Below are 11,125 nucleotides of genomic sequence, written 5' to 3' on the forward strand. Positions count from 1 at the left end.
ATCTTTTTAAGGTTTTAGATCGAATGGGTATACCAGAGTGCTTTTTATTGTCTTTAAAAGCCTTTTATCATGATTGTAGTAGCCAAATTTTAGTTAACGGTTTTAAGACACGGGACGTTCTTTTAAAATCAGGAGTTAAGCAGGGGTGTCCCTTGTTCCCACTGCTCTTTATATCATTATTATTATTATTATTATTTATTTATATAGCACCATTAATTTCATGGTGCTTTACATTTGGGCCCTAGAGCCTCTTTTATGTGCGATCAGAAATGATAAGGTGGTCCGTGGTGTGCCCCTGCCCGGAGGCAGAGGGGTTGAGGCTAGAGCAGTGGGGTACACGGATGACGTCACAATTTTATGCCGGGATGTACTTTCTGCAAGGAGTGTCAGGCGGTAGGAAGCGGCAGTTTGATGCCCCATAGTGCTACTCTGTCAGACAAAGTAAGAAGGCTGTGCTCCAGTTGGATAGCAAGGTTATCACAATGTTGGTTTGTTAGGAGAATCCAGCGTTCTAGTTGTTGAGCTTTGTAGTACATAATTAGGTCAGGGAAGACAACTCCGCCTCTCCTAGGTGACAAAAATATGGAACGCTTCACTAATTTGCGTGTTATCCTTGCGCAGGGGCCATGCTAATGTTCTCTGTATCGTTCCAATTTTAGTATATGTGCTGCCGAAGCGAGCACTAAATATCACATTGGAAGCTTCATATCTAAGTCCCGGAAATTCTTTTATTACTGGTTATGGTGGTGAGAAGCCTTTTCCAGGCACCAGCTATAGTAACCGATTGACGGTTTATTACTAGCAAGATTGCCTGTGAAAATATATGCTGAAATTATACCTTAGTACCTTAGTTAGTTTTTTTTCAGCAATTAAAGTGCCTTTCATCTGTCCCATTACGATTCAGTTGTCTTTCGTCATTGAGAGGTTGTATTGCGCTTTCCATCAGGTGCTCTTGCACATAAGTCAGTTTGATGGGGCCCCCTACTGTGCTGTTCTCATGGATGGGGCTAGTAAAAAACACAGGTCAAGATGAACTGTTCACACGGAGCAATAACATTATTGATTGATGAAGTGATAACAAATCATCTCTATTACTCTGGCTGCTAAAAGAGCGTTCATCGTGGTAGAACCATAAGAAGTTCTGGTGAGAAACTACAGATACTGAATAATACGAAAATACGTTCAGTAAAGGACAGGCTTATATAAAGATCCATATTTTCTAAGGATGTGGTGAAGAATAGATGAGACATATATAAAACTATAGTGACTGAATAATATGAAAACATGTTAAATAGAGGACAGGATTACATAAAGATCCATATTTTATAAGGATGTGGTCAACATATGTTCTTACAAGAGAATTAAAGTGATGATGTAAGAATATAATGTGATGTCAAGACTCAACTACAGTATATTCTCTTAGAAATCTGAATAATAATAAAAAAATAATAATAGCACTTCCAGTTGATTCTGAACAAATAAGACCAGAAATGAACTGGAAGGCCGAAGCTCACAAATATATATATATTCTTTTTTAATGTAGATTGTGAGCCCCATATAGGGATCACAATGTACATTTTTTCCCTAACATTATGTCTTTGTAGAATGGGAGGAAATCCACAAAAACACAGGGAGTACATACAAACTCCTTGCAGAAGTTGTTCCTAGTGGGATTCAAACCCAGGACTTGTCAGTTACCAATACACCATGACATTGGAACTATACACTTCAGTTTTTCCTCACTATACAGGTTGACAATATGAACCAGGGCTACTAGACACCTAATACAGGACCCCTATCTCTTGGTCCTGTCAAAAATGCAAGCCAGCGGGTTGTATAACCCTGCTGGCTCTTGACTGGGTGCGGGGACATGTGTTGGGCTCCTCTCCCCTCTCAGTGATGTTGGTTGGCGCGTCTTGGGAGGGGGAGGAGCCCCTCTTCAATGTATACCTCACGCTGGGTGGGGACTTCCTCTTGGATGCCTGCCAGCGCTGAGGATACCAGCTCCCACCTGCCCTGCCCTTTATATGTTTATACTTACTACTGTTGTTTTTTTTTAACATGTTATTTATTTCTTTATTTACTTTGGTGTCACAGAGGCATATGGCAGGACCTTGGCCCCTTTCATCTGGATGGCATTCTGGCTAATTTCATCCACAGATTTCAGAAAAAAAATCAGCATTTTCAACAACGCCACTGTTTTTGAAAATAGCAGCATGTCAATTATACCGATGGAAACACTGGCATCTTCCGTATAGGTATAAAATGGTCGAAAGTAAAATGAAAGGAAAATTTAGCGAAAATGCAATGAAAAATGCTGCAGAAAAAACATTATGCGGAACCTTATTCTTAAGGAATTTTTGGGCAGGAGTTTAATTTTTTTGTTGAATACATACAAACTGCTGTTTTAACAGCAAAAGGGAGCCTTCACACGATGTAACGCTCCACTCATTTTGTCCATTTTACACGTGTAAAAATACACGTGTAAAAAGGCACACAGCTATAAATTTGTCTCCCAAATAAAAGTCTGTATCTTTACAAGTCATCAGTTTTTTAACTCCTTCCTGTCAGGCATTTTTCAGTTTTAGCTTTTGACTCCCCCCTCCTTCCAAACCCCATAACTCTTATTTTTCCACTCTCAGAACCATATGAGGTCTTAAAGTTTGCACGGGACGAATTGTTCATTTATTTTTTGGTAAAATGTACTGGGAAGCTGGAATAAAAATCAGAATGGGGTAGATTTGGAGAAAAAGTGCATTTGTGCATTCGTTTTTACAGTGTTCACTGTGCAGCCAAAATGACATGTCATCTGTATTCTATGTTTTATGATACCAAATTTATATTTTACTAGAGGGAGGACCCGGCTTCGCATGGGTATATTACATTTTATGTTTGTGTAGTGGCCCCATAAGAATTGTCCAGTTTTGCACTGGTGTATTTTGTATGTTGTTTCTGTGTATGTCCATAAGCGTCATGTGATTATGTGTATCTCATTTTGAATGTCAGTGAAAAACCTGTGATCAGTTGTTATGGATACCTGGAGTAAAGCTATATCTAATCCTTCCCCATGTAGTACTGTGTTTAGATGCATGTATCCAATCCTTGTTGGTGTGGTACTTTGTGCAGATGCACATATCTAATCCTCCCCGTGTGGTATTGTGTGAAGAGGCGCGTATCTAATCCTCCAGTAAGTGAAACTGTGTGCAGACACGCGTATCTAATGACTCTGGCGTGTGGTACTGTGTGCAGATGTGCGTATCTAATACTCTGGCGTGTGGTACTGTGTGCAGATGCGCGTATCTAATCCTCCCCCATGTGGAACTGTGTGCTGAGATGCATCCTCCAGTAAGTGAAACTCTGTGCAGACGCGCGTATCTAATGACTCTGGCGTGTGGTACTGTGTGCAGATGTGCGTATCTAATTCTCTGGCATGTGCTACTGTATGCAGAGGCCTGTATCTAATCCTCCAAAGTGTGGTACTGTGTTCAGATGCACGTATCTAATCCTCCCCTGTGTGGTATTGTGTGACGAGACGCATATCTAATCCTACGGTGTGTGGAACTGTGTGTAGACACGCATATCTAATCCTACAGCATGTGGTACTGTATGCAGACGTGTGTATCTAATCCTATGGCGTGTACAACTGTGTGAAGATGCGTGTATTTATTCCTCTGGCGTATGGATCTGTAAGCAGATGCACATATCTAATCCTACAGCATGTGGTACTATGTGCAGACCTACTTATCTAATCCTCTGGTGTGTGGAACTGTGTGCAGATGCACGTATCCAATCCTCTGGCATGTGGTATTGTGTGCAGACGCATGTATCCAATCCCCGGGCATATGGTACTGTGTGCAGACGTGCGGATCTAATCCTCCGGCGTATGGAATTGTGTGCAGATGTGCATATCCAATCCTCTGGCGTGTGGTACTGTGTGCAGATGCGCATATCTAATCCTTCCCCGTGTGATACTGTGTGTAGAAACGCATATCTAATCCTCTGGCGGTGGTACTATGTGAAGACATGCGTATCTAATCCTCCAGCGTGTTGAACTGTGTGCAGATGTGCGTATCTAATCCTCTCCCGTGTGGTACTTAGAGCAGACACACGTATCTAATCCTTCAGCGTGTGTAACTGTGTGCAGACGCGCACATCTAACCCTCGGTCGTGTGGTACTGTGTGCAGATGCACATATCTAATCCTCCCCTGTGTGGTATTGTGTGAAGAGGCGCGTACCTAATCCTACGGTATGTGGAACTGTGTGTAGACGTGGGTATCTAATCCTACAGCATGTGGTATTGTGTGCAGACGCACGTATCTAATCCTACGGAATTTGGTACTGTGTGTAGACGCGCATATCTAATCCTCTGGCGTGTGGTACTGTATGCAGACGCGCGTATTTAATCCTCCCCTGTGTGGTATTGTGTGAAGAGGCGCATATCTAATCCTACGGCATGTGGTACGGTATGCAGACACGCGTATCTAATCCTACAGCGTGTGGAACTGTGTGCAGACACGTATCTAATCCTTCGGCATGTGGTACTGTGTGCAGACGTGTGTATCTAATCCTATGGCGTGTACAACTGTGTGAAGACACGTGTATCTAATCCTCCCCTGAGTGGTATTGTGTGAAGAGGCGTGTATCTAATCCTACGGCATGTGGAACTGTGTGTAGACGCACGTATCCAATCCCTGGCATGTGGTACTGTGTGCAGACGCGCGTATCTAATCCTACGGCATCTGGTATTGTGTGTAGACGCGCATATCTAATCCTCCCCCGTGTGGTACTGTGTGCAGACACGTGTATCTAATCCTCCCCCGTGTGATACTGTGTGCTGAGACACGTATCTAATTCTCTGGCTTGTGGTACTGTGTGCAGAGGCATGTATCTAATCCTCCAAAGTGTGATACTGTGTGCACACACATGTATCTAATCCTCCCCTGTGTGGTATTGTGTGAAGAGGCGCGTATCTAATCCTTCGGCGTGTGGAACTATGTGTAGATGCGCGTATCTAATCCTACTGCATGTGGTACTGTGTGCAGACCCGTGTATCTAATCCTATGGCGTGTACAACTGTGTGCAGACGTGCGTATCTAATCCTCTGGAGTGTGGAACTGTGTGTAGACGCGTGTATCTAATCCTATGGCATGTGGTACTCTGTGCAGACGTGTGTATCTAATCCTATGGCGTGTACAAATGTGTGCAGATGCGCGTATATAATCCTCTGGAGTGTGGAACTGTGTGTAGACACGCGTATCTAATCCTACGGCATGTGGTACTGTGTGCAGACACGCGTATCTAATCCTATGGCATGTGGTACTGTGTGTAGATGTGCGTATCTAATCCTACTGTATGTGGTACTGTGTGCAGACGTGTGTATCTAATCCTATCGCGTGTACAACTGTGTGAAGACACGTGTATCTAATCCTCCCCTGTGTGGAACTGTGTGTAGATGCGCATATCCAATCCCCCGGCATGTGGTACTGTGTGCAGATGCGCCTATCTAATCCTCCCCCATGTGGTACAGTGTGCAGACGCACGTATCTAATCCTCCCCCGTGTGATACTGTGTGCTGAGACGCGTATCTAATTCTCTAGCTTGTGGTACTGTGTGCAGAGGCATGTATCTAATCCTCCAAAGTGTGATACTGTGTGAACACACGTATCTAATTCTCCCCTGTGTTGTATTGTGTGAAGAGGCGTGTATCTAATCCTTTGGCGTGTGGAACTATGTGTAGATGCGCGTATCTAATCCTACTGCATGTGGTACTGTGTGCAGATGCATGTATCTAATCCTATGGCGTGTACAACTGTGTGCAGACGCGCATATCTAATCATCTGGAGTGTGGAACTGTGTGTAGACGCCTGTATCTAATCCTTCGGCATGTGGAACCGTGTGCAGATGCACGTATCAAATCCTTCAGTGTGTAGAACTGTGTGCAGAACTGCGTATTTAATCCTCTGGTGTGTGGGACTGTGTGCAGACACGTGTATCTAATCCTCTGGCGTGTGATACTGTGTGCTAATATGTGTATCTAATCCTCTGATGCATGTATCTCAGTTTGGATATCAGTGTTGTATTGTGCATGTGGAGTGACCGTGTGTATTGCAGTTGGAATATGAGTGAAAGTCTTGCAGGTTTGTATTGGCTAAGGGGGGGGCACTGTGTTTGGAATGCTGTATCTCAGCAACGGTACATCCGAGCGAGTTGGAGTCTCATCTTAAAACTTCCCGGATATCTGAAGTATCTCTGTACCAAATTTGGTGAAGATCGGTCCAGTCGTTTGGTTCGCATTAGAGAACAGACAGACAGACGGACAAGAATTCATTTTTATAATATAGAGAGATAAATGTATGATTACTATATATATACTCACATATATTCACAAATACAGGTATTGTATACAATCATACAGTACTCATACAGTATACAAGTCACATACTTTAACCCTTAAGTACTATTATGGTGTCTATCATAATGATATGTGTATGGTAGTGGTGTGTGATAGACACCATGATAGAACTTAAGGGTTAAACAAATATAAACATATACATATTAATTATTACATTTACCCCCAAAAAACCAAAAGAATATACTCACATTTGTGAAGAAGGAAGTGCAGCATGGCTGTAGACTGCTCCTGTCCCCACACAGTACGATGTAAAGGATAAGCGATGACTCACTGCTGGGAGGGGGAGGGGGGAAGTCCGGGCTGCACAGAGAGTTGGATGATAGCAATAGGGGAAGCTGCAGCTGCTGCACAGGGTGTACTCAGTCCTCCTGATGTATACTTTTCCTGTATTAATAGGGAAAGTATAACACTGGCAGTAGGCCTCTGTTTAAGTGTCAGGGCCCTAGGAAACTGCCGGCAGCCGGCCATCTTTAATTATTCAAGTACTGCCGGCAGTATGGGGCCCCGAGGTTACAGATCCGTCCCGGACCACTATCAGTCCTCAGTTTGTCAATGCAAATGCATTGGCCAGGGGCCTTAACCAGCCCCTGACATCCCGATCGGGCCCCTGGTCAATGCATCTGCATTGGGAAAATGAGGACTGATAGTCAAGGCTCACCAGATTATTGTGCTCTCAGCCTTTAATCTATCTGCTCTGGTGCAAACACCTACGCTCATCTTGTGTATCAACGACTGGCTTGCTCCTGACTATGTTACCAGCCTTGCAACCTGAACTCTGAATGAACCAAACGCCGAACCTATTTGTAGATTTCCAGGCGGAGCGCCCCTTGTATTGCCATTTTTTACAGTGCAGAATATTAAAGCAGGCTGAAATACGTTCCGACTTAATGGAAGGTTTTTACTTACTCTGTGATTTCATTTGGCAGCGCGCTCTCAAGTCTCACAAATAACTGCAGTTCCTTTGCACTTGAACAAGAGCGACCTATGCCCGAAACGCGTTTTCTGTTGAACTTTAATAAACTGGTTATTTTGACATCTGGTGAAGCGCGGTCCTTCCTCCTGGTCCCTATTTATATACACATGATCACATGACACTTATGGAAACACACAGAAATTACATATAAAACAGACCAGTGTAAAACTGGGCAATTCTTATTCTTATTCCACTACACAAACAAAAAATGAAATATACCCATGCAAAGCCTTTTGCTGGTGTTAAATAATTATACAAAAATAATTCCACCAGTATAGTGAGTGTTGGCATATTAATATTAAGAGAAGGTGACATGAAAGAAATTTTTTGAGAGAAGTCCTCAGTAGTTGATACCTTTTTTAATGGCTAACTCAAAAAGTTTTTTGATGACATATCGAGCTTTCGAGACTCTATAGAGGTCTCTTCATCAGGATGGTATAACACAATTTCTGAAGGTAGGCATATACAGTCCTATGAAAAAGTTTGGGCACCCCTATTAATCTTAATCATTTTTAGTTCTAAATATTTTGGTATTTGCAACAGCCATTTCAGTTTGATATATCTAATCATTGAACATCTGTGGGATGATTTGAAGCGGGCTGTCCATGCTCGGCGACCATCAAACTTAACTGAACTTGAATTGTTTGTCCAAAATACCTTTATCCAGGATCCAGGAACTGATTAAAAGCTACAGGAAGTGACTAGAGGCTGTTATCTTTGCAAAAGGAGGATGTACTAAATATTAATGTCACTTTTCTGTTGAGGTGCCCATACTTTTGCACCGGTCAAATTTTGGTTTAATGCATATTGCGCATTTTCTGTTAGTACAATAAACCTCATTTCAATCCTGAAATATTACTGTGTCCATCAGTTATTAGATATATCAAACTGAAATGGCTGTTGCAAATACCAAAATATTTAGAACTAAAAATGATTAAGATTAATAGGGGTGCCCAAACTTTTTCATAGGACTGTATATACACAGAGAAATGGAGTGTTAGATGCAAAATAGATGGAGAACAGAACACAATGTAAATAAACATATATATATCAGTTCCCAGGAAAGTTCTCTGGGTTTATGGCTTCTTTGATCAGTGACGTGTTGTCTAGTGGTTGTAAAACGTCATAAAACCCTGGGCCTGGTTTAACCCCCTTTGGAGTGTGTCAAAGTTCGCCATAAGTTTAACCTCCCATATGAGGCGATCTTTTCTGCTCTTGAAATTCCCTCTCAGTACCAGGATCTTCATATCCTGGGCCATAGTATGATTTTGATTGCAGAAGTGTTTTGGCACTGGGAGGTCCAGTCTCTGTTCTCTAATCGTATGTCTATGTGAGTTCATCCTCATCCTCAGTGACTGTCCTGTCTCACCTACATACAGGCCCTCAGGACACTTAGTACACAATATCAAATACACTACATTAGGTGTGCTGCAGGTGAAGTTACCTGGGATCTTGTAGTGTCGATCGGAGTTCGGGATCTTTATTTTGTCCGTAGTCAGTATGTGCGGGCAGGTTTTGCACCTCTTATTTCCACATGGAAATGTTCCTTTGTTAGTTGGAGGTGACAGTGAACTGCTAATAATCATATTCCTGAGGTTTGGTGGCTGTCTGTAGCACAGGGGGGGGGGGGGGTCTGAAAATATGGATTTTAGATGGTGGTCTTTTTGCAGTAGTGGATGTAATTTGCGTGTAATTCCTCTAAGCATTTCCAGGTTGTATGTGACAACCAGGGGCACCCGATTGTTCTCCTGTTTGGTGTTGTATTTTAATAACTCCGATCTTGGTATTCTGGTGGCCCTGTTGATTTGGTTTTCAACTGTTCTTGGATGGTAACCCTGCCTCAAGAATGTGTTTTTGAGGCCCCCAATGTGCTTGTCTCTGTCCACAGGGTCTGAACATATGCGATGGTATCTGATCCTGGCTGTAGACAATGGAGTTCTTTATGTGTTTCGGATGAAAGCTATCCCATCTTAGGTATTTAGGGCAGTCAATCGGCTTCCGATACAGTGATGTCTCAATTTTGTTGTCCTGTATCTTGATGGCTGTGTCTAGGAAGTTTATTTCAGAGAAGGAGTGGTTGAGCGTCAGGTTGATGGTGGGATGGAATTGGTTGAATTGTTCATGGAAGGTTATCAGCTGTTGTTCAGACCCAGTCCAAATGATTAGGATATCATCAATGAAACGGTAGTAGGCCAGAGGCCTGGTGGAGCAGGTGGATAGGAAGTCACTCTCAAGCTTGGCCATGAAGAGATTAGCGTACTGTGGCGCCATTTTGCTCCCCATTGCGGTGCCAGTCTGCTGTAGGTAGATGCAGTCACCAAAAGAGAAGTAATTGTGGGTGAGGATGAATTTTGTGAGTTTCACCACAGCTTCAGCATTCATACCTTGTTTTTCTATAAAAAAAACTGGCAGGCGTTTACACCGTCCTGGTGTGGGATGTTGGAGTACAAGGATTCTACATCCATGGTGGCCAGGATGGTTCCGTCTGGAAGGGGACCTATAGTAGATAGTTTATTCAATAGGTCTGTAGTATCCTGTAGGTAGCTGGCTGTATCCTTCACTAAGGGTTTGAGGGTACCCTCCACCCATCCAGAGATCTGTTCAGTGAGAGTCCCAACACATGAAATGATCGGTCTCCCTGGGTTCCCCGGTTTGTGCAGTTTTGGGAGCATATAAAAAGTCCCCGTTCTTGGACTTGTTGGTATGAGGCCGCTTAGGCTTATTGCTCCATCAGATAGGCCGGAGATCACCTTTTTTAGTTTTTTGGAGTATACCACTGTGGGGTCTGAATCCAACTTGGAGTAGTAGTGCGTGTCATTTCAGTTGTCTGTGTGCTTCCTGTATGTAGTCTGATGTGTTCATCATGACTATAGCACCACCCTTGTCCGCTGGTTTAATGATGATATCTTTGTTATTTCTCAGCGATTGTATAGCCCTTCTTTCCTGGGCACTGATGTTAGATGGCAGTGTTTTGTTTGTATTCAGTATAGTTGATTTGACCATGTGTCTGAAACAGTCTATGTAATTATCCAAATGGATATTGCGTCCATTGGGAGGAGTCCAATCAGATGTCTCCTTTTTTACTAAGGTTGGACCCTCTGTATGAGTAGATTGGGTCTCCTCTGTGTCATCCGTGTCATGAAAATATTCCCTCAGGCGCAGCCTCCTGAAAAAATCTTCCATGTCACTGCACAGTTCTATTTTATCCACGGTTTTTGATGGACAAAATGAGAGTCCCCTGGAGAGTACCCCAATTTCTGCTTCAGTGGGTTCATAAGTAGAGAGATTGATCACACAGCTCGGTGTTTCCAAATCTGAGTGTGAGTGATGGTCCCGTTTATTAGGTATAGCTTTTGCTTTGTGTGTATTCTTATAGACTCCTGCAGCAAGTCTCAGTCTGTGGAGTTTCTTTTGTTTACTGTGAATTAGAGATGTCCGCAGCTTCTCGTAGTATTGTTGCAACATTCTCCTTGAGTTTTCTTCAATGTTGTTCCATTCTGTTTCAATCCCCATTTGGACTTTGCTCTTGACGCTGTAGAAATGATGTATAAGATGGTTCCTCAGTCGCTCTGAAGTCCTGTGACATAAGTTTCGTGCATAGTGAGTATTATAGGTGTGTAGGATAGGATTTCTGAGCAAAAGTCCTTTGGGAATTAATTTCTCTTTTTTGCATTTGGATAGGAAGATGTCGCTGTCCAGTTGTGCCCGTTTCTTCAGAAGTGTCTTTAGGTCCATAAAT

The 11,125-nt window shown here is 42.9% G+C and overlaps 1 non-coding gene across 1 annotated transcript; it reads right to left on the reverse strand.

The window, feature by feature from the left end:
* Window positions 1-576: 576 nt before the first annotated feature.
* Window positions 577-683, reverse strand: LOC142205355 (U6 spliceosomal RNA). The gene has a single exon (XR_012716369.1). It is a non-coding gene; the product is annotated as a U6 spliceosomal RNA (small nuclear RNA).
* Window positions 684-11,125: the final 10,442 nt, after the last annotated feature.

The sequence above is a fragment of the Leptodactylus fuscus genome, chromosome 5, assembly GCF_031893055.1.
Source record: "Leptodactylus fuscus isolate aLepFus1 chromosome 5, aLepFus1.hap2, whole genome shotgun sequence".
Classification (NCBI taxonomy): Eukaryota; Metazoa; Chordata; class Amphibia; order Anura; family Leptodactylidae; genus Leptodactylus; species Leptodactylus fuscus.